Genomic DNA, 24,481 nt, shown 5'->3' on the forward strand with positions numbered 1-24,481 from the left:
CCAAAGCGTACTACTGTTTACACAGTGTCTCCCAGTTCCATTAGAACTGGGGATGTGAAAAATAAGCCAAGTATTATGTTCACAAAATCACTGTATGTCTTCAAAATAGTTTTCCCCTGAGTAAATAAACAGGTAAAATCGTTTTCAAGTGCTCTGAAACAGACATTTTAATCCTCTTTTTGGAACTGCATGTAGTACAGCAGTACAATTCTCTTAGATGTCCTCATTTGCATCGTGTTTCCTTTATTGCAAACTTCAATTTAGGGAGCAATCTGAAGCTGGCTGAGGCAAACCCGGCGAATACGGCGGATGATCCAGGACTGCGATACAATTTGCTGGCAAAAACACACACTAACAATCTTCAGCTTGGGGGCTGGGTCACTTTCGTGGAGCAGGTGCCAGGAACCTGTCTCTCGGTATTCGGGACGTATTCAAAGAATTCTCTGCCACAAACGACGGAGCAATCAAAAAACTTACGTTGCCTCGCTGCTCCACCGCCATTTTCCGACAAGTACGAGTATCAGCCACGTACTGTTACACTCGCAGTCAAGACGCCTGCTGCAGAGGAGCTAGCGCTTTTCGACATTCTACACAGGTGTTGTTGAAACTTCTAGGATCGTAACGCCACAGCTCGCCACGAGATAGCACTGGAGTTTGAAATTTCACACCAGCATTCCTAAAGGAACTGGAAGACACTTTGTATATGAAACATCAATACTGCCCATATGATGTAATGATATTAAAAAAAAAAAAATACATTTCTTCATGAGTGTTGAGGCTACTGCTATTGTTAAGCCGAAATATAGAACTTCTGAAACAAACTCCAGTGCCAGTGTGTTATAAAACCTACAGGGTGAGAATCCTAAGTGTAATACACGTCCAAAAGAAGCCACCGGTAAGACCCATGTTCCACTTGTTTGACACTTTTCGTCAGTCCGACTCTTATGTCGAGTTAATAGTAGCGATACGAAAGGTACAAAGAAGAGATGCATGGATTTGTTGCCAACGTGAGTGTGCCACAGAAATGCTCAACGAACTACAGTGGGAGACATTACAGGGAAGACATTGCACTTGTTAAAATACCCGGACTAGTGAGGTAGGATGAATTTCTTGTTGAAACCCCACGTATCATCCCCCGTCTACGGGGAGGGGTCATAGCGTTTTTGAAGGGTGCGACGTACACAGCTGCTCTCTACTGACTGAACTAAAATTCCATTCCCGCGTACTCCCGCGCCGACGCGTGCTGTCACATGATTTGAAAATTCGACTGCAATTCCCCGTTTGTCGGCTGCTGTCGACCGCTGTTGCTGTCGCCCTATGGTGGAAGATCGGTACACATCTTCAGTGTCGGAATCTAGATGCCGTTACTTTCATCTCTCTCTCCCCCTCCCCCCGCCTCCTCTATCCGATTAAAATTACTGAGGTGTTCAAATTCTCCATGGCCTCCCTGTATAGCCATTCATAATATCCGCTTGTGGCTACCAGTACCCTGTGTCGCATCAGTTCGTATTTAATGGTCTCCTGGTTTGTTCTACAACATGCTCTTTTTCTACAGCTGCCCGTGTATTTTTCCTAGTCTAAATACCGTGGTGAGTCTCATGGCAAAAGCCCAAGAGGCTGTGTTCTAAAAGGAGTCGAGATACAAACTGCTTCCTCCAACCAGCATCTGCTGTAATGACCATGTCTACAAAAATTCTGATTCGTACACAGGGGTACCGAGTAGGAAGGGGGGGGGGGGGGGGAGAGAGGAAGAGAAAATGCAGTGACCTTTGCCACACACTAAGCAGATGCAGATGCAGGCGTCCAGTTGGTAACGTAAGATATCTATTGTATCGCGTCCAATGCTCATTGTCTCGTGCAACCTGCTTGCCACAGAGTGATTGGAACCCGGGCGCTTGTCATTCGCGAGTAAAGATTCCGTCCGAGGAAGCGGCAGGTTGTACTAGCGGCTACCCCACAAGTCACTCGCTACCGACAGATCGCCAATGTCAGAGTCACTGCGGCTCGCTAAACGACCTCAGCGCCGGCGGCAGCCCAGAAAAAGGCGCTGGTACCGACAAAGCGCCCATCACTTCCGAGAAGAGAAGCGACTAGCAGCTCTGGGCTGGGCTGTTATTCTCGGCGCAGCACCGTAAACAACGCCCACTGGTGCTCCAGCCCGCCGGATATCAGTTACAGCGGACATTTCCACAGCAGTGACACCGCGCCTCTGAACACTTCCCTGCGCCGTCCGGCAATGTACAGCACTGCAATTGCAGCTTGCGTCGGGGTACACTGAACAGGATCAAAAGCACCGCGCTTTGAGGCTCCTGCAGCTTAAAACAGTCCTTATACCACCGGCGCATTCGCACACGAAGTGTTTCACATTGTCAGCGGACGTAATTAAAAATTTGTTCTTAGGCCTGAAACTTCCTGGCCGATTAAAACTCTATGCCGAACCGAGACTCGAACTCGGGACCTTTGCCTTTCGCGGGCAAGTTCTCTACCATCTGAGCTACCCAAGCACGACTCACGCCCCGTCCTCACAGCTTTACTTCCGCCAGTAGCTCATCTACTTTCCAAACTTCACAGAAGCTCTCCTGCGAACCTTGCAGAACTAGCACTCCTGGAAGATCAGCGCACACTCCGCTGCAGAGTCAAAATCTCATTGTGTTCTTAGGCCTCTTCATAGCTCACATCAAATGCTACCAGAGAACCGTTTACATGCAGATGTCTTTTGCGTTTAAGACTTAAACGAGGGACGCTTGTCAGTTTCCGTTGTGTAGAAGGCAACACAATGCGCAAGTTCTATACTGGCGGAATTTCACTATTTCACAATCTGTGTACCAGACGAATGCGCCATGTTAAGAATAAATGAGGCATACTTGAGTATTACATGCGACAATAGATCGACATGTGAACAGAGCGAGGAAACTGCACTTCAGCGCAGATCGGGATAAATGCAGGATGTCACAAGTGCGGGGAGATGAAAGACTGACAAACGAGAAGAACTATTACTGCTAGCCAATAATCTGCAGTTCTTTTTCTTTAACATCTGGGTAGGGGCTCGAACCATATTCCCAAAATGTTGGTACAGTTATTGAAACATCTATACAAACAGTTCACGATATAAAGAGTTTGACAATGACTTAACACTATTTTACTGTGTCCACACAGGCACAAGACATATAGCTGGAGAATCTGCACACGGTACCAACTGAAAAAAAAAGAAAAACCGCAACACACATCAGTGCAGTGGCAGCACCCGGGGATTAAAAATTAAAGAGAGGGACTGATAGCATACAAAGACTCAAAATCGTACGTCACAGTCTGGCATAAATTAATGGCTTTGTAAATTTGGCTGTCTTCATAACACAATAAAACCGGAGCACTTTTTTAAAGGGGCATCTTCATTTTCGCAATGTTCTGGGTTAAGAGATTTTTATGTGTTTCGAAGAAAATTTAGGAAAGCAGCAGGTGGTTTAGATCTACTTTCTCCTCATAGTCGCAGAAAAGATTATCTTTGATACCTATACGATGTACCGGTAAGTAGCAAGGAGATAGAGCATCGCTGGTAAGTGCTAGTACCAGAACAGATATCAGTTTCCTACTCGAGAAACTTGAGAAACCATTTCCTTACAGCGGACGACTCCAGAAGATATTTATTGCTGAAAGTTTTTCAGGCATTTCTCTTTAGAACGTTAGGAGCGTCTGTCTGGCTTCTGTAGTAGTGTTGGGGGTGGAAAAAGCATCTTGCAGAAGCCACAGGGTAAAGGGTACATCTCAGATTGATCCGTTGCGCAGAATGACAGAATAGCACCGACAAGTCGGTCACACCACTACGCCACCCTGGCACAGTGGCTTTGCTTAAGTGCACGGAATACCGTAGCACGCCTTTTCCTCAATCCAAATTCCCATTCAGACAAATCACTGGCACAGTGGTTGGTGCATCTGCCTAGTTAGCAAGAGACCCAGGTTCGTAACCCTGCCTCTGTACAAACTTGCATTTGTCGCTCCTGTCTGCATACATACATTATCACGTAGATTAATTTCACAAGTTAACGAAAACCGAATTGTGGCTAATCGCTGCTGCATTCTCTAAATATTTTATTTCAATCCAGTATCAGCCAAGGACCACGCAAGTGGTTTATTTTTTGAGGAAATTAACCTGAATCATTTATGCTGATGACAATAACTCGTAGCCTCCGACATTTGAGACGAAAAGTGGTGCTGCTGCAACTTTCGCCTCCCACGTACAGCCACACACTGGTTCAAATGGCTCTGAGCACTATGCGGCTTAACTTCTGAGGTCATCAGTCGCCTAGACCTTAGAACTAATTAAACCTAACCAACCTAAGGACATCACACACATCCATGCCCGAGGCAGGATTCGAACCTGCGACCGGAGCGGTCGCTCGGTTGCAGACTCTAGCACCTAGAACCGCACGGCCACTACGGCCGGCTCGACACACTGGTTTGAGCGGCTTATAGAGCGAATCGGCGCACAGTGATTGGCCAGTGCGAGCGCCGAGCCGAGGACCGCGGACCGAGAAGGTCGCGCGCCGGCTGGTTTATGCCGACAGGGAGCTGGACGCACAACTCTGCGCCGGTACGGCCCTCGTGCTGCAGCTGTTGGGCGGAATGTGAGGCGGACAGGCATTAATATCTACCAGGTGTCGGAGCAAAACGAGGAGCAGGAGCGACAAAGGCCGAGACAGCAGGCGCCCCGCCGCGTCCGAAGACGGGCCCGAGCATAAAGTGCGCCTATCTGCGACCGCAGCACACACACAGAGCGGAACCGGTGTGACGGCAGTAACTCAGAAGGCGAGGCATCTGATCGCATAAGTCGCCGGCGCTCCGCCGCTATCGAGATGAAAACGGCGGGCAGAAAGCGGCGTGTCACGACAACGTGGACCACGGCCAGCCCCGCTCTCCTTGCAAGAGCATACCGGGTTAATGCGGCGTCGCACAGCTATATTCGCTGCTATACACTACTTGCCGAAACTCCCTGTACAGAACATCTCGAGCTTACCGAACTTTAGAAACTTACTCCAAGATTTGTCGACACCAGCCCATCCCAGGAAAACTACTGCCCTTGGAATGGGTTTGATGAAACCAATCTCGGGAAGAAGGCTAAAGGAACACGATAACATTAAATATACTGCTCAAAATAATTAGGATCACGTGAAAGGGCATCTGCCATACTGCACTGACCAGTAACTGAGGACTGGTTACGTTACCATCAAATTATATCTTTCTCTTTCACAAGTACGAAACAAGAATCATTTCATCCTCGATCGTTTACGTAAAAAGAGTTGAAATGTCAGACATATGTCGGAAACAAAGTGTGGAAACAAAGTGTGGAAACAAAGTGTGGAAACAAAGTGTGGAAACAAAGTGTGGAAACAAAGTGTGGAAACAAAGTGTGGATACAAAGTGTGGATACAAAGTGTGGAAACAAAGTGTGGAAACAAAGTGTGGAAACAAAGTGTGGAAACAATTATTCATCCCGTCATCGTGGGTGCCCGTCATTAGATTTTGTGAGCTTCAATACCGTGTATGCCCTCCATGAGCGTTTATCAGTACGTGACACCTGCGTTTCATGCTCCGTAGAAGTCACGGTGGTCACCCTGTAGTATCCGATCTCATTCTTCAATGACAGTCCATGAGAGTTTTTGGAGAGCCTGTCCTCATCTCATTAAGCATGTGTGTATATTCATATGCCTCTATATATGAACTCTGTTTGCCTTGTATTAATCTGACAGATCCTGCAACATTGAATATTATTCTTGAGCAAAGAAATTACTAATACTAATTTGTACAACAAAATTCATTTCCACTTAATAGCATCGTCACACCCGTGACATTACTCTAACCAGATACCAACAACGTCTATCAAGCATGTGCCACTTATGCACGATGGGGTTTAGGTCTACACTAATTTCTCGCCATACCATTATGTCAGGGCTTCGAAGGACATACCTGCTGACCCCACCCACCACACAGGCTCTGGTATTAGGGAATTCAGGATCACCATCGTATGCAGCTGCCATCACATGGCCCAACACGATCTGTTCGATGTACTGCCTGGCGTTAAGGCGCCCATGGACAACAACATCAGCATGGCTGTCAACACTGAAGCCTCCTCACATCACTCAACCTCGGAAATCTCTCTATGTCCTGGACAACATCTGGCAGGTACCGCTCACCACAGCTCTCCACACACGAACACGGCAATCATCTTGCAGCAGACTATGTCTGGGCTTGTCCGTGAACAACACATTCCATCAGTGACGAAGTTGACCGGCCGCGGTGGCCGAGCGGTTCTAGCCCCTTCTGTCCGGAACCTTGCGACTGCTATGGTCGCAGGTTCGAATCCTGCCTCGGGCATAGATGTATGTGATGTCCTTAGGTTAGTTAGGTTTAAATAGTTGTATGTTCTCTAGGGGACTGATTACCTCATATGTTAAGTCCCATAGTGCTCAGAGCCATTTGATTTGAGTGGGGAAGTTGCCAGTTGACATGGGAGCGACAGAACTGAAGGCGAGCTGCAAGAAACAGGACGTTTGGGTTGTAAGGTCCTTTCTCGTAACCTGTTACAGTCTGGTCAGACACAGTAGGTCTAATGGCTCCTCTGAGATTGTCTTTCAGTGTTCTGGCGGTACCGATAAGACACCGCAACGCAAAGATGGCCAAATATAGGTCTTTATGTGGGATTGTAATGCGTCGGCGATCTTGTCCAGCTCTCCTTGTGTGCTGATTCGTCTCCTTGTAGCGTAAACACAACCTGTGGAGAGGTATTGGCATCCGCAGGAACCCAACGTGAAATCCATCCCCTTCGGATCAAACAGACTGGCTTTGCAGCTTGCACTGCATTAAGATGCCGAATTGCATGTGCTTTTGAATACAACCGTCATCTGTATACATCACCAGAAAACGCTGGGACACTGGTATCCCCAATTCCTTCGGAGGGGACCCCTGAGAGTAATGCCTAATAGCCAATAGATGGTGAATGATACTTTTATTGTTGCCTAGAATGAAAGCGAAGCTAACAAGCTATGCAATGATGTCACAGGTGCCGCATATATCAAAATGGATTTAACATCCCGAAAAGTTGATACACGTGTTCCCCTAATTATTTTTAACAGTGTACAACGAAATAGTCTACGACTTACCGAAAACAGCCGCTCAACACAGCATATTTACAGACATTATTAACGCCATCGGACCTGAAGACTACATTATAACCGAGCGAGGTGGCGCAGTGGTTAGACACTGGACTCGCATTCGGGAGGACGACGGTTCAATCCCGCGTCCGGCCATCCTGGTTTAGGTTTTCCGTGATTTCCCTAAATCACTCCAGGCAAATGCCGGGATGGTTCCTCTGAAAGGGCACGGCCGACTTCCTTCCCTAATCCGATGAGACCGATGACCACGCTGTCTGGTCTCCTTCCCCAAACCAACCAACCAACTACATTATACAGAAGAACGAGGCGCTAATTCGAAAATGAATATCTACCGTAAGATGCAATAAAGGGCGATATTATAGACAAATACAGCCAAATATTCCGCAGAAACCCTTGTTCCACACCTGCATGCGAATGATGTGTGGTGCAGGCTCTGGCAGTAGACCCTGAATGCAAATAAATGTAACATACTGCGCATACACAGGAAAAGAAATCCACTGCGGTTCAAGTACACTATTGATGAGTCGCTGGTGGATAAAATATCAACAGTAAAATAACTAGGAGTAACTATGTGGAGCGACCTTAATTGGAACGACAACATAAAACAAGTAGTAGGAAAAGGAGAAGCCCGACTGAGATTCATAGAGAGACCCTTAATGAAGTGTAATTCATCCACGGAGGAAATGGCTTATAAGGCACTTGTTCGACAGACTCGTGAGTACTGTTCTTTATTATAGGATCCTTACTAAGTAGGAGGGATAGAATAGTGAGGGAAGATCAAACTAAGAGCGGCGCGTTTCATCACCGGATCGTTAATCAGCGCGAGAGCATCACAGAGATGCTGGACAACAAACCTTGGCAGATGTTACAAGAAAGGTGTTGTGCATCAAGGAGAGGTTTCCTATTGAAATTGCGCGAGAGTACTTCCCGTGAAGAGTTGGCCATCATATTACTCCCTCGCACATACATCTCGCGTAATAACCACGACGAGAAAATTCGAGAAATTAGAGCCAATACAGGGCCTTACCGACCAGCATTCTTCCCACGCGCCATTCGCGAACGGAACAAGGTTACTCTTTGCCACACAGCATTAGGTGTCTTTCAGAGTATGATGTAGATGTAGAACTAAGACGAACAAAAAGTTTATAAATTCTGTGATTCGCGTGAAATTTTACCACGGATAGCTCGCCAGCCGTCTTCACAAATATACACGCTGAAGGTTACCACTGTGAATCTGATGGACTAACAGGAAGACTCGTAAGACACTTTTTTTTCCGAACCGTAAACTCTATGCAAACCAGCAACTGGATTTCATATGTCTATCAATCGGATGTCATCGATATTAACAAATAACGTAACAGCTCTCCATCAAAATAACTATTTTAAAGCTAACTACGTAATTTTTAAATTAATATACTCTTTTCCTGTTATACCCCGGGAAAGAAAGTATGCCACCGACTCAGACGAGATACAGTGGGTTAGTCGGAAGGCACTAATAGAAAATACGTAACTTTCAACGTCTTTCTTTTTAATAAAAGAAGCTCTTAGGTCGGGACACACCATCCGTTGCAGGCCACGTGGAATCTTTAGAGTACTCGTAAAGCGACGTAATTGATTTTAAGAAATCAAAGATTTAGTGACTTCGACCCTTAGTACGTGTACTGGAGGACGAAGTCCAGCCCTTCAGCCAACGGTGAGGTAGAAAGTGATCTTCCACAGTATTGGCTTACGTTCCAATAGGACGTTGTTCAAGTACGACAGGACAGAAAAGCGTTTTTCGCGCTCGTCAATACTTCGCAACGTAAAATTCGATTTTCCAACACCAACAATTCGTCCTCCGCTTCATGTTCATGTTATCTTTCAAGCCCGTTTTGACGACTGCTTTACTCTTCACTAGTCGGAAAGCAAAAGGATTGGGAATAGGGGGACAATTAAATGCCATGTAAAAAAAAAAAGACAAAGTTCAGTGCAAGTGAGGTACTGAACTACAAAATAAAGTAGCACTGGGAAAAATTTAAACGACAATAGCCAAGAAAAATTTGGGAAACCGAAATGGATTCTCGAAACTAGCCATCCAATGCGTCTGGAAAGGAAAATTTAAAATAAGTGTGTATTACTAGCTTTGACTTGCTGAATTGGGGCGTGGGCTTTTACAGAGAACCTTTCAAAAACTGCTGGTAAGCAACGGATGGATTAATTTTTACAATTGCTGGGCGACATAGGGCAGCAAACCGATCTGTCTGGAAACAGGTTGAAGTGCGAAACGTCAGTACGCACGTAGCAGAAATGAAGGCAGGCGGAATACGTAGCCAGGGAAATAGACTGTACAAGGCCCGAAGTAGTTCTTTTTCGGAGCCCAAGAGAAAAGGCAGCAGAGATGAATTAATGGGAGGTGGTTAGAGAACGTTAGAAACCGCCCAGCTGCGATACAGATGCGAGGAAAGGTGTGGAGATGGTCAACACTGAAGATCCAATTTCTGCTGCTGCTAACGAGGGATGGCTTCTTTCATTTTTGGTTATTTTTAAGGTTTACCGTACACGGCAAAGGCAAACGGCGGTAACTACAGCGTTTAAGAGAGAAGTATAGTATCATCTTAGAATACAGTACTTTTTTTAACAAAATTTCAGATGAAAATGGAGGTCTTCGGTCTTGTCAACCATTAACGTTGCAGCGGAACAGTGGAAAGCTTTGAGCGAGAAAGACACAGTGGAACTGCTCAGCCGAATCCGAGGGACAATGGAGGCGGGGACCGGTCCGAAGCGACGACGAGATGACATCGGAACACATATTTCTGTCAGACTGACCGGTGTCCCAGTCACACATTCCTCCTGGAACAGGCTGCCCGCCAAGCCCTCCACGCAGAAGGGGGTGGGCAGCGTTTCCACGACAATAACGCCTTCGGCCGCGCCGTCCCGGATTCTGTAATGGGGTCGTATATCAAACGCCGTGACGCAACCCAACAATGGCTGATGTGGTTAACGGAGCCGTGTGGCGCCGGTCGGAAGGTCAGTGGCGAAAATAAAAAGGACGTCGGGTGAGGTGGGAGGTGAGCGCGGCAAAGCGAAGGAAGAGAAAGAAGAGGAGGAGGAGGAGGAGGAGGAGGAGGAGGAGGAGGAAGAGGAAGAAGAAGAGAAAGGTGAGGAGGACATTAAAAAACACGGAGGGCCCGGCCAGACCTGCGCCGGTGTTTTTATCGGCGCGGGCGATCTGACTGACTTATAAGGGGCTGTGGCCTGGTTAATGGGGAGCCGCATAGCAGATGAGGGGCCCTTTTGTTGGCGTGGCCGGCGTCTCCGCGGGGCTGACGGGCGGCGGCGTCGCGGCGGCGGCGGCGCCACGAAAAACTGGCGACCCACCCGCCGTGCCAACTTTATTGGCGCGAGAGCGCGATCGCGACAGATTTACGGCCGCGATTTTGTAGGCGCGGACGCAGCCTCTTTATTGCGCATAAGAGTGGCAACCCTGCCGATACGGACGCTCGAGTATTTCACGACCCTCCGTTGCAAATATTTCAGATGTCGGCGTCGCGGGAACGTAAAATTTTATTGCCTCGCGGCGGTGTCTTTTGTTGGCCGGGATTCTTCGGAATCCGTCATATTTTCGTCCAAACCTTGCTCTGCTTATCGCGTCGTCGACGATAAGGCAAAAAAAAAAAAAGAGGCTCGGCAAGATGAAAACCCGGATGTGCTTTGACTAAAGTTCGACGATGTGGCGGTTTTTGCGTTACGTTTGAATCGACGTCGCCATCTACCCCACTGTGCAAAACGAACGCCTTGGTTCTACATGGTGAGTTGCGGGAAACTTAACACCACCTTTATTTCCTGTGCAGTTCGAGACATCCTAACTACGCAATATTGGAATGCCTGTGCTGTTGTGCGTTGCAACTTTCCTTATACATACCTGCATGCGTGCAATATTGTGTTTATCCGCTGACACCGGGCAAGCAACTTTCAATTATAATGTCTCCTCTTACGGGAATATACATACTGGATGTCCCGAGGGAGGGTTGTAGACATGTGGTTGACAACATACGGAAATTTCGGTCTGGCCGTGAAGCGTGCTCAGATAGCCTAAGCGGGTATCCGGATTTGAGTCCCGGGCCGGCACAAATTTTCATTGTCATTTCATTATACAGCAGATAGTTTTTCAAATTCGCAACTGCGTGTATCAGTTAATGTATCTTAGCCATTATTTCCGCAAATATTACTAAATTTCAGAACACGTAATTTTGCTACATGGGTAATTTAACATCAGAAGTTCTTTTACTGGCATGATGTACAGGACTAGTTACAGGGATCGCATTGTTTTCATATATGATGTATTTACTCAGTTATGCGTAAAAACATTTTTATCTAAGACAATATTAGTGCATGTTGGGAATTTCATTGTTTCATTTACGTTTTGAAGATTAAATTGCACAGATGTTGCCCATTTGCTTTGTATTGACGAATGACTGTAGCCGGTCCCGAAAACTAACAGTATCGTCAATTAACTTCTGTTGTGGAATAAGATTCCTTCCTGGGTTGTGGTCTTCAGACTCTCAAGGCAGTGTGGCTTCAGATGTCCTCAGAAAAAGACGTCAAATAAACCTAGATCAAGGAAGCGAGGAGGCTAGTGAAGATTACCGGTCTGGAGATAAGGCGATCTAGAAACTGATCCTGCAAGACAGCCATTGGATTATTAGTACAATTACAGCGTCTTACTGAAATCATACTCGCCTCGTGTCGCCTTTCGGGGAACAAAAAGATTTGGAACATCGTAGTGTAGCGCTCGGAAAAATATTAACAGCCATAGTAATATTGTTTTCCTCAAAAAAGTGCGAACCAATAACGCTGTTACAAGAGAGGACGCTGTTACTTTTGGGCAGCGTTGAGAGGAAGCCTGTAACATCTGAGAATTTTCGTTACACCACTATCTACAGTGTTGTTTATTAACGAACTCATTTGAACGAAAATGAGGTTCATCACTCGTGAGAAACATCATGTTTTCGTTATTGACCAAGTTTTTATGCATGGTTTCATAAAAGACACGACGCTGTTCATAATTAGTTCACTAAGTCACTACGTGAATTTCGTATCGGTTGTGATAAACATCTTTCTGTAGAATACTGCGCACTGTTGACTCGTTAATCCTACTCGCAGTACGCAAGCGAACCGAGCCCTTCGAGCTCAGTATCGTAGACGCCCTATGTCGCTCCATGTTTCCGGGCTGCGTTGAAAGGCCAGGTGGGTTCTTTTCCATTGCGGAGCTAGTTGCATTGAAGTTTTCAATCCACCTTAAGGTGATGTGGGGTATGGAACAAGCCGGATATATTGGAAAGGGTGCGGAAGTCACGCTGTGTCTGCGTCACAAACTCATTGTTTAAGAAAAACCGCCAGAAATCGAACCTACTGTGTTCCACGCTTCTCAGTATTGCGAGAAGAGAAATTCCCCCCCCCCCCTCCTCCCCCTCCATAGGCCGTAATATCCAATACAAAAACATGTGGTGCCCGTGACGGATCCTGTACCTCTTCACTCTCTCTTTCCAATGGCATTCTAAGGCTTCAGCAAAGAAGAGTATGGTAGTATGATACTTATTAATGTCGACGTTCGATGTTTTCACGAAAACAAATGAAACATTGAAAGTTGTAAATGAATTTTGCTATTTGGGCAGCAAAATAAATGACGATCGAACCAGATATGATATAAAATACAGACTGCCAGTAGGAAGCAAAGCGAATGCAACTAGAAAACCACGTATTTCGCTAGCTGAACACCCGACAGTTTCAAGACAATTTGCGTCGAACTTTTACTACATCGAGTTGTGACGATGCCTTTAATCAGCTTATTACCAAATACGACACTCTATCTTTCGTAAGCTGTACTGTAGTGTGACCCACTCGCACATTTGCAGTCCTCTTTTCTCAGGTTCCCGGCTGCAGTGGAGGCGTGTAGGTGGCCAGCGGAGTGCGTTCACAACCACAGGAAGCGAGCGCGTTGAACCTGCAGGCCTGTCGTAAAAGTCTGGCCCGAGCGCGTGGGCGGAGCCTCGGCTGGGACCCATCACGTGGGCAACACGTGTGCTACTTGTGGGGGCGACAGCGGCCACACCTAGCGTGCCGCAGGTATTTACGAGCTGTCATTGCCATGCACTCTAAGTCACTGAAACTTCGTGGATACTAGCACAGGTCAGTTGTTCTTCCCCGATATTCTTATCACCGTTTCGCTCCGTAACGTGAAGCTGTCTTTTTGGGCGCACTCAGTCATAAAATAAGATACCAAGACTCGCACTGATGACCAAAGTGCGTTTAGAATGAAAGCTTAAGTACTATATACATATTTGTCTTGTTGCTAAACAGCTTAGCGTGTCTCCGAATCGCCAAATCATTAGCTGCTAACAGTTTCTCTTTTTATCTGTACTTAACTGCGCCCTGTAGTAAAAGAGGTGTGCCTTTGTGATTACATAGAGGACCTAGCGAAGGTGCGACGTTGGCGATAATCACAGGCTGCTTCTCGGGACACGATTGGCAGATGAAATACGTCATTTTGGCTGTATGTACGGACGACTCAGATCCGGCAATGTGATACCCAGACTAACCGCCGGGTGTGAAACTAAGAAATCACTACAACCGACATATTCATCGCGAGAGAGTTCAATAACTGTATCGATATTCTTTTTAAATTATATGTCGCTATTTTTCAGTCCTACGTGACATTTTTTGAATTACGGTATGTCTAGTTTCGCTCTCCCTGAATCATCTCCAGACCTACGTAGTTGCCTCAGCGACCATGATATCTGCACAGGAAATACTACTTCCTATACAGACTCAACAGTGTGGTAATGCAACTACACAGGTCTGAAGATGATCCAGGGAAATCTAAACAAACCAGGACTTAAAATATATAAAATGTTGTACCGAACGAAATAACACTCATGGGTACAATGGTGGGTTCGTAGCTTCACTCCTGCAAGGGGGCCGAGATTATGCAACAACGCGTAAAATATTAAACGTTTAACACCATGAAATACTTCACTTGGTAACAACCAATGTCCACAGGAAACGCCATGTCACTGAACATTAACGTATCACTTAAGACAAAGATATTAGTCTTCTGGTATCGATAGTAATGGTGCCACGGAATAGTTTCTCAAGTTGGCACTACGAGAGAGACAGACGACAGCGCCCTCTAGCCGGTGCTGTCGAGGTCTACGAGCTCCGAGACTGCTTCAGCCCAGTTCATCAGGTGCAGACAGCCAGGACACTTCGCTTCAACTTCTACATCTACATCTACATTTATACTCCGCAAGCCACCCAACGGTGTGTGGCGGAGGGCACTTTACGTGCCACTGTCATTACCTCCCTTTCCTGTTCCACTCGCGTATGGTTCGCGGGAAGAACGACTGTCTGAAAGCCTCCGTGCGCGCTCTAATCTCTCTAATTTTACATTCGTGATCTCCTCGGGAGGTATAAGTAGGGGGAAGCAATATATTCGATACCTCATCCAGAAGCGCACCCTCTCGAAACCTGGACAGCAAGCTACACCGCGATGCAGAGCGCCTCTCTTGCAGAGTCTGCCACTTGAGTTTGCTAAACATCTCCGTAGCGCTATCACGCTTACCAAATAACCCTGTGACGAAACACGCCGCTCTTCTTTGGATCTTTTCTATCTCCTCCGTCAACCCGATCTGGTACGGATCCCACACTGATGAGCAATACTCAAGTATAGGTCGAACGAGTGTTTTGTAAGCCACCTCCTTTGTTGATGGACTACATTTTCTAAGGACTCTCCCAATGAATCTCAACCTGGTACCCGCCTTACCAACAATTGATTTTATATGATCATTCCACTTCAAATCGTTCCGCACGCATGCTCCCAGATATTTTACAGAAGTAACTGCTACCAGTGTTTGTTCCGCTATCATATAATCATACAATAAAGGATCCTTCTTTCTATGTATTCGCAATAGATTGCAAGTTATGTAATATGTTTGCATATGTTATCCGCTAGTAAAGGTGCTTGAACCGTATTTTGCAGTACCGAGAGATCAGTACCTTTCCCTGTTCCCGTTCCTTACACACGCGCCGCCTCCCATGCGGGATACAAAAAGTCTTCACAGAGTACAACTGACGAACTGTCATACATAGTTCAGAGTAAGACAACTACCGCAATGCTGGCTCGGTAGACGGTGGATTCTGTCTTCTTCGGTACTGGTTGCTGACTGGGCTGAGTGGCACTACAGTCACACGACAGCAAACGAGCTGGTGCGGCGGCGTATGGGAACACTTCTGGGCGGTGGCTACGCGAAAGACTCTTCCGTCGTCGTTTCTGGCAGCGATTATTTTACTTGAGGTTCCATAGCGAAGTACCAACCTTGCTTGTCACCTCGCTCTTCGGACGACACCATGTATAATTAATCAACAAGTCGTTGGAAGTCCCCTGCAGAAACACTGACCCTTGTTGTCTCTATAGCCATCCGTAACTGCAAAAATGTTGCCAGTGCATGATTTTGCGCACGAATTTACCTCTCGATCATGTCAAAAAAAATTTTCAGCGGGATTCATGTCGGGCGCTCTGGGTGGCCATATCATTCACTCGAAATGTCCAGAATGTTCTCCAAGCCAATCGCTAACAACAATCGCCTGGTGGCATGGAAATTTGTCATCCATAGGAACACCCTCATTTTTTGGGAACACGAAGTCCATAAATCTGCAAATGGTCTCTAAGTAGCCGAACATACTCATAGCCAGTCAGTCATCGGTTCAGTTGGACCAGAGGAACCAGCCCATTCCACGTACACACAGCCTACACTATTACGGAGACGCCGCCAGCTTCCACAGCGCCTGTTGACAACTCGGCTCCATGTTTTCGTGGCATCTGTGCCAAACTCTAATCCTAACATCTGCTCCTAGCAACTGAAATCTGGACTCATCTGACCAAGCCACTGTTCGTCAGTCGCCTGGGGTCCAACCGATATGGTCACGAGCTCAAGAGAGAGTGTGCAGGCTATGTAGTGCTCTTAGCAAAGGCACTCGCGTCGGTTGTCTGCTGCCATAGCCGATTAACGCCACATTTCGCCGTACTGCACTAAAGGATACGTTCGTCATACGTCGTACGTCCCACATTGATTTCCGAGGTTATTTCACGCAGAATTGCTTCTCTATTAGCACTGACAAAATATAATAATTCCAATCGCAAAGAAAGCAGGTGTTGAGATATGTGAAAATTATCGAACTATCAGTTTAATAAGTCACAGCTGCAAAATAATAACGCGAATTCTTTACAGACGAATGGAAAAACTGGTAGAAGCGGACCTCGGGGAACATCAGTTTGGATTCCGTAGAAATATCGGAACACGTGAGGCAATACTGACCCTACGACTTATCTTAGAAGCTACATTAAGGAAAGGCAAACCTACGTTTCTAGCATTTGTACACTTAGAGAAAGCTTTTGACGGTGTTGACGGGAATACTCTCTTTCAAATTCTGAAGGTGGCAGGGGTAAAATACAGGGAGCGAAAGGCTATTTACAATTTGTACAGAAACCAGATGGCAGTTATAAGAGTCGAGGGGCATGAAAGGGAAGCAGTGGTTGGGAAGAGAGAGAGACAGGGCTGTAGCCTCTCCCCGATACTATTCAATCTGTATATTGAGCAAGCAGTAAAGGAAACAAAAGAAAAGTTTGCAGTAGGTATTAAAATCCATGGAGAAGAAATAAAAACTTTGAGGTCCGCCGATGTCATTGTAATTCTGTCAGAGACAGCAAAGGACTTGGAAGAGCAGTTGAACGGAATAGATGGTGTCTTGAAGGGAGGATATAAGATGAACATCAACAAAAGCAAAACGAGGATAATGGAATGTAGTCGAATTAAGTCGGGTGATGTTGAGGGAATTCGATTAGGAAATGAGACACTTAAAGTAGTAAAGGAGTTTTGCTATTTGGGGAGCAAAATAACTGGTGATGGTCGAAGTAGAGAGGATATAAAATGTAGACTGGGAATGGCAAGGAAAGCGTTTCTGAAGAAGAGAAATTTGTTAACATCGAGTATTGATTTAAGTGTCAGGAAGTCGTTTCTGAAAGTATTTGTAAGGAGTGTAGGCATGTATGGAAGTGAAACATGGACCATAAATAGTTTGGACAAGAAGAGAATAGAAGCTTTCGAAATGTGGTGCTACAGAAGAATGCTGAAGATTAGATGGGTAGATCACATAACTAATGAGGAGGTATTGAATAGAATTGGGGAGAAGAGGAGTCTGTGGCACAACTTGACAAGAAGAAGGGACCGGTTGGTAGGACATGTTGTGACGCATCAAGGGAACACAAATTTGGCATTGGAGGGCAGCGTGGAGGGTAAAAATTGTAGAGGGAGACCAAGAGATGAATACACTAAGCAGATTCAGAAGGATGTAGGCTGCAGTAGGTACTGGGAGATGAAGCAGCTTGCACAGAATAGAGTAGCATGGAGAGCTGCATCAAACCAGTCTTAGGTGTGAAGACCACCACCACCACCACCACCACCACCACCACCACCACCACCACCAACAACAACATAGCACTGAGGAATCTACGCTAACGACGCTGTTCTCGGTTGTTCGGCGAAGCCGTCGGCCACTTCCTTGCCCGTGATGTAAGGTAATGCCTGAAATTTGGTAGTTTCGGCACACTCTTGACATTGTGAAGCTAGGAATACTGATTTCTTATCAGCTGAGTACAAAATGGCAGCTCCGCCAACGCACTGTCGTTTTATACCTTGCGTACGCGATCTATGTGTACATCGCTGTCCTATGAATTTTGTGTATTAAGATAGTCTGAAACGCAACACGCAGAAAATTATGATCGGTACTGAAAACTGATAAGCTACGGCACCTGGTTGACAAGTACGGCGTCTGTCTGAAAGCGAAGGCGCTGGACTCTTAACAGGGAGGTCGATAACACTGCAGTGGGCAGCCAGGAGAGGTCTGGATGTGTCCAGCTGCGGACAGATTGTGTGTAGGAGCTGAGGAGAGAGACACACACAGACACACAGGGGCTGTGCCCGGCGCTGCCGCCGTCTATTTATAAACACAGCCGCGGCTGGGTGGCCGGCCGTAGCCGTAGCCGTAGCCGTAGCCGCAGCCGCAGCCGCGCCGTCTGGTGCTGCGCTGACTCAGCCGCGCCGTCCTGCCTCTGGTGTCACGTGACGCGACGTGACGCGCATATCGCGCGGCACTTGGCTGCCTGCTTCACACCCCGCTCCACTCACACCTGCCCCTCTGCCTTTACACCGTTGTGGCGAAAGTCGTGGGATAGCGATAGGCACATATACAGCTGGCGGCAGTGCCGCGTGTGCAATCTATAAAAGGGCAATGCACTGGCGGAGCTGACATTTTGTACTCACAAGGGAACCTCCCCATCGCACCCCCCCCCCCCTCTGATTTAGTTATAAGGTGGTACAGTGGATAGGTCTTGAAAAACTGAACACAGATCAATCGAGGAAACAGGAAGAAGTTGTGTGGAACTATGAAAAAATTAAAATTACAAACTGAGCAGCCCATGCGCAAGATATGCAATATCAAAGATAACATGAGCCCGGGAGCGCCGTGGTTAGCGTGAGCAGCTGCGGAACGAGAGGTCCTTGGTTCAAGTCTTCCCTCGAGTGAAAAGTTTACTTTCTTTATTTCCGCAAAGTTATGATCTGTCCGTTCGTTCATTGACGTCAATGTTAACTGTAATAAGTTTAGAGTCTATGTTTTGCGACCGCAGCGCAAAACCGTGCGATTAGTAGACGAAAGGACGTGCCTCTCCAATGGGAACCGAAAACATTTGATCGCAAGGTCATAGGGCAACCGATTCCTCCACAGGAAAACACGTCTGATATAATCTATACGACACTGCTGACGGCATGTGCGTCACATGACAGGAATATGTTGTCGACCCACCTAACTTGTACACTTGGCGAATGGGTAAAAAGATTCTTCTACCTTGCCCGATTTAGGTTTTCTTGTGGATGTGATAATCACTCCCAAAAAAGTTGTAACGCCGGAAATGCTTATCCTATTTCCATCTATTGTACTATAGATTTTTCCTTATTTTGTCACCCGAAGATATGACATTTCTGTGTCTTTATACAGGGTGATTCAAAAAGAATACCACAACTTTAGGAATTTAAAACTCTGCAACGACAAAAGGCAGAGCTAAGCACTATCTGTCGGCGAATTAAGGGAGCTATAAAGTTTCATTTAGTTGTACATTTGTTCGCTTGAGGCGCTGTTGACTAGGCGTCAGCGTCAGTTGATGCTAAGATGGCGACCGCTCAACAGAAAGCTTTTTGTGTTATTGAGTACGGCAGAAGTGAATCGACGACAGTTGTTCAGCGTGCATTTCGAACGAAGTATGGTGTTAAACCTCCTGATAGGTGGTGTATTAAACGTTGGTATAAACAGTTTACAGAGAATGGGTGTTTGTGCAAAGGGAAAAGTTCTGGACGGCCGAGAACGAGTGATGAGAATGTAGCATGCATCCAGCAAGCATTTGTTCGCAGCCCAGGAAAATCGACTCGCAGAGCTAACAGAGAGCTGCAAATTCCACAATCAATTGTATGGAGAGTCCTACGAAAAAGGTTAGTTATGAAACCTGAACGTCAACTACCCGAGGCGATGGATCGGCCGCCAGGCAGCCCGTGACAGAGCACTTCAACACTGGCCTCCAAGAAGCCCTGATCTTACCCCCTGCGATTTTTTCTTATGGGGGTATGTTAAGGATATGGTGTTTCGGCCACCTCTCGCAGCCACCATTGATGATTTGAAACGAGAAATAACAGCAGCTATCCAAACTGTTACGCCTGATATGCTACAGAGAGTGTGGAACGAGTTGGAGTATCGGGTTGATATTGCTTGAGTGTCTGGAGGGGGCCATATTGAACATCTCTGAACTTGTTTTTGAGTGAAAAGAAAACCTTTTTAAATACTCTTTGTAATGATGTATAACAGAAGGTTATATTATATTTCTTTCATTAAATACACATTTTTAAAGTTGTGGTATTCTTTTTGAATCATCCTGTATATTGTAATTGTTTTACTATTTGTATATATTTATTTATGCATTTATGTCGATGTATAATTGGTTTGTTTTATAAATATTATTTATATTTTTACGCTGGGTCTGGCCTAGGGAAAACTATGCTATCGAACGATTACATCGGTATGTCGTGTGGAGAACCAAAGTGTGTAGGATCTTTGGTAGTGTTAACTCTGCCGCGTGGAGCGCGGGCAGAGCAGAGAGTGTCTGGCTGGGGTAGTGCAGTGGAGCAGGTGTGTTGTGTGTAGCTCCCGCGAGTTGCCGCGCTTTCGGGGTTGGGCAGCATGTAATTGCGCTCGACTTGCTATGATAGCTCTGACACGGTGTCGCGGACGGGAAGCATTAGCTGGCGCACATCAAGAGCCCATTTCGCCTGGTGACCGTGTCGAGAAGAAGGCGCGCCAACATCCAGCTTTGCATCAGCGACGGCCGGCAATGAGTGACTGTCGCCACCTCCTCGATCGACGGCTTCAAACCTTCAATCAACCAACAACGAAGACTGGAAGCACGTAAAGTTTTAGAACTGTATGGCAGACCTCAGCTTTTCAAACTGTTCCATTTTCATAACTAAATTACAGCAACGTAGCGTGAACCTTTGTTGCTCATTGTCCCAATTGCATTACCAAGCAGGGTCCCTTCCTTTTCCGGAGTGAACCCGCGTGTCGTTGAAGTTCAAACGCCAGCATCATTCGATTTCACTGCTTTAATTTCAAAGTTCAGTTAAGGTATTGATAGCTGGCTACAATATGTAGATTACACAGGAACAAATTAAGAGTGCGAGTTTTGTTAGTATATTTTAGCTTACCTGTGACTGCAGCTCAGCTTGGTACGTACTAAATTTTACTATTAATTGTTCTGAATCAGTTAATTCAAGTTCAAAGTTAAATCTCTTATTTCTAAATTGCGTAGATTCAAGTATCTTTTGAAATGATTGTTGAGGTAGCCCAAGACTAACCTTATTTTATTGAATTTCGATGTGCTTCAGAAACAAAGCACACTTAATTTCAGTCATTAAATTAACTTTCAATTTTCCGGTTGTATTAATTCTTTTGCTAAATTAAGTCAGAGTGTAGCGAAATTTATTACTTCTGACAAACTTTCAGTTTTCACACTACACGCGTCAACCTTCAGTTGCCACTCTTCTAGTGCTAATTATATGTGTAATAACCTTTCTTTTTCAGTTTCTATAGTAATTGTCCATAGGACTGGCGACCGTAATTTCCCCCAAATCTTAAATATCTAATTACCGCTAGTTAATTGTTAACGTAACAGCCGCACATTTACTTTCTTTATTAACTTTACCCCTTTTCAAAATTAATTTCCACCAGTTTCATTTGCATTTTCCCTTTCATTTAGATGTAACCCTTTCCTCCCTCTTTACCGACAGATTAACTTCAGTGACGATTGCTTTTCCCAAATTTCCGTTTGGTACACGCGGTTTAATTTTTCACTGTCATTAAGGTCGATAAGTGAGGGGGAGGTTACAAAGTGATGAAAACATAAGAGTTTGTCACATGAACTGCAACAAATGAATGCAACAGTTTCACAGTCGCACGGTTTTCCATGTGCTCTGTCAAAACATATGTTTTTAACGTTTTCAAATTTTTCCGTGTGTAGACCGTCAAATCCTGCGTATGTCCAAGCAAATCTGAACATTTCCTGGAATTTTGGTGAGCGAAGTTGATTATGTGTGAGTGCCTGAACTTCGATAATTGTCTGAAAATAAAAACTTGAACTTTTCACTCGAGGGAAGACGTGAACCAAGGACCTCTCGTTCCGCAGGTGCTCACGCTAACCACGGGACCACGGCGCTCCTGAATTCATACTATCCTTGATGTTGCCAATCTTGCGCATGGACTACTCAGTTTGTATGTTTTGCGTATTTTTTTCACAGTTCCATACAACTTCTTCCTGTTTTCTCGATTGTTCTGTTTTGAGTTTTTCAAGGCCTATCCACTGTGCCAACTTACAAGTAAATCTGAGGGGGGTGCGATGGGGAGGTTCCCTCGTCAGGTGATTCATGTGAAAAGGTCTCCGACGTCATTACGGCCGCACGACCGGGGTTAATAGACTTTGCACGTGGAATGGTAACTGGATCTACACGCTTGGGGCATTCCATTTCGGAAATCGTCATCAATTTCAGGCATTACCTCTCACCACGCTTAACGTAGTGGCCGATGGCCTTCACTGAACAACCGAGGACAGCGCCGTTTGCACAGAGTTGTCAGTGATAACAATCAAGCTACACTGCGTGAAGTAACCGCAGAAATCAATGTGGGACGGTCGACGAACGGAGGACAATACGGCGGAATGTGGCGTTGATCGCCTTTCGGCAACAAACGACCGACGGCAGTGCGTTTGCTAACAGCACAACGTCAAACTTCCTGGCAGATTAAAACTGTGTGCCGGACCGAGACTCGAACTCGGGACCTTTGCCCTTCATGGGCAAGTGGTCTACGAACTTCATATCAGCGCACACTGCGCTGCAGTGTGAAAATCTCATTCTGGAAACATCCCCCAGGCTGTAGCTACGCCATGTCTCTGCGGTAACCTTTCTTCCAGGAGTGCTATTTCTGCAAAGGTTCGCAGGTAGGAGACAAGGTACTGGCAGAAGTAAAGCTGTGGGGGCGGGTGGAACAGCGCCTACACACTGGTGCCAACAACGAGCTGAATTCGTATAGTGGCAACGTAAACATGTCTGCGCATTGATAGCGGCCGGTGGATTTGCGGTTTTTAATGTGAATAATATTGCTCCACTGTACCTGAGACATTTCGGAAAGCTCAATGCGGAACGACCGAACAACCAAAGTCGGTTTCGAAACGCGAAAGACAGAAAGCAAACAATATTGGCGCCGATGTGTGGTAAGGTATCAACGTAGGTGGCCTTTGATAATTGGCCCAAATAGCGATTCATACCACCACTGAGGCCAACGCTGGTATACGTAAACTACGTTCTTATTTTTACGTCCACCGCCAGTGCCTGTTGTTCTAATTGAACGGAGGTAATGGCAGCAAGTGACTCACTTCACTGCTTGGGTTGACATGCTACTAATTTCATTGTTCCACTTGCATCAAGGGTTTAATCATGGATTTGGTTTCCGGTACAGTGGAACGGAAGTGTGCTCATGTTACTGATGACCATTTGCTATACAGATTAGCAGTGGTAATGGCGGTGGTGCTCAACGTTTGTATCGGGAGATATTTCCAGAGCGAGTTTTCAAGCAATTTATCATCGTATTATGGAGCGTAGGACGTTTAAGCCTTCTACTCGCGACTGGTGGAGGCCTAGTAGGACGAGGAGGAACTGCGTCATGCAGTTGTCGACAACCCTAGTGCAACAAGTAATGTTGACCACGTCACTGTCTGGAGAACGTTTCATACCGTGCTGATACGTTCTTTTCCTGTTGTTTAAAGACTCATGTTCACGTAACATCTTTCCTTCATCCACGTGTGTGAAAGTTTTCCTGAAAGTTTGGTCAAACCTTTTCGTTACGCTCTGTATACACAGGCTGTTTAAACGAAACTGTCCCAAATTCTTACTGCAGATAGTATTGTCAAAAGCTAGAAAGCAAGTAGACTTATGTCCGTAAACAAATATTGGCTGAAATATCTCATTCTGTGTCATCAGAGCTGTATCTCCGTTGACACTGAGGGCGGTGCTCAATATGGTTATCACTTATTCTTAGACATCCTTCAGCCTTCCTTGTATAAGATGCAGAAAAATTTGGGAACTCACCCAGGTGCCTCGTATTTGGTTACAAGCTCGTGTAACGTATGCACACTGTCTATAGCTGTCTAATATACCAATGCACGTAAATGCCTCCATAGCCATAAATCTAAGACGTTTGTGTCGGATGAAGGAGAAAAAAAAATGGCTCTGAGCACTATGGAACTTAACATCTATGGTCATCAGTCCCCTAGAACTTAGAACTACTTAAACCTAACTAACCTAAGGACATCACACGACACCCAGTCATCACGAGGTAGAGAAAATCCCTGACCCCGCCGGGAATCGAACCCGGGAACCCGGGCGCGGGAAGCGAGAACGCTACCGCACGACCACGAGCTGCGGACAGGATGAAGGAGAAGGCCACGCTACTGCATCTCCTCGACCAATACAACCCTCATTAAACGTTTAGTATTCATTCTATCGTACGGGTCGTAGAAAAAACAGGCGCTGCCTCGTCGTGAATAAACAGCCTTTGTCTTTTCCATGGAAAGTTCTCTCTTTTAGAGGTGGTTGTGGATTCCGCTCGTCTGCAAATAACATGTAAGCTAT

General features: G+C 46.0%; 1 protein-coding gene across 1 annotated transcript in view; it reads right to left on the minus strand.

The window, feature by feature from the left end:
- The window catches only part of LOC124615644 (repulsive guidance molecule B-like), a 333,849-nt gene that overhangs the window by 163,273 nt on the left and 146,095 nt on the right, over window positions 1-24,481 (minus strand). The window lies entirely within an intron of this gene.

Source organism: Schistocerca americana, chromosome 5 (genome assembly GCF_021461395.2).
Source record: "Schistocerca americana isolate TAMUIC-IGC-003095 chromosome 5, iqSchAmer2.1, whole genome shotgun sequence".
Classification (NCBI taxonomy): domain Eukaryota; kingdom Metazoa; phylum Arthropoda; class Insecta; order Orthoptera; family Acrididae; genus Schistocerca; species Schistocerca americana.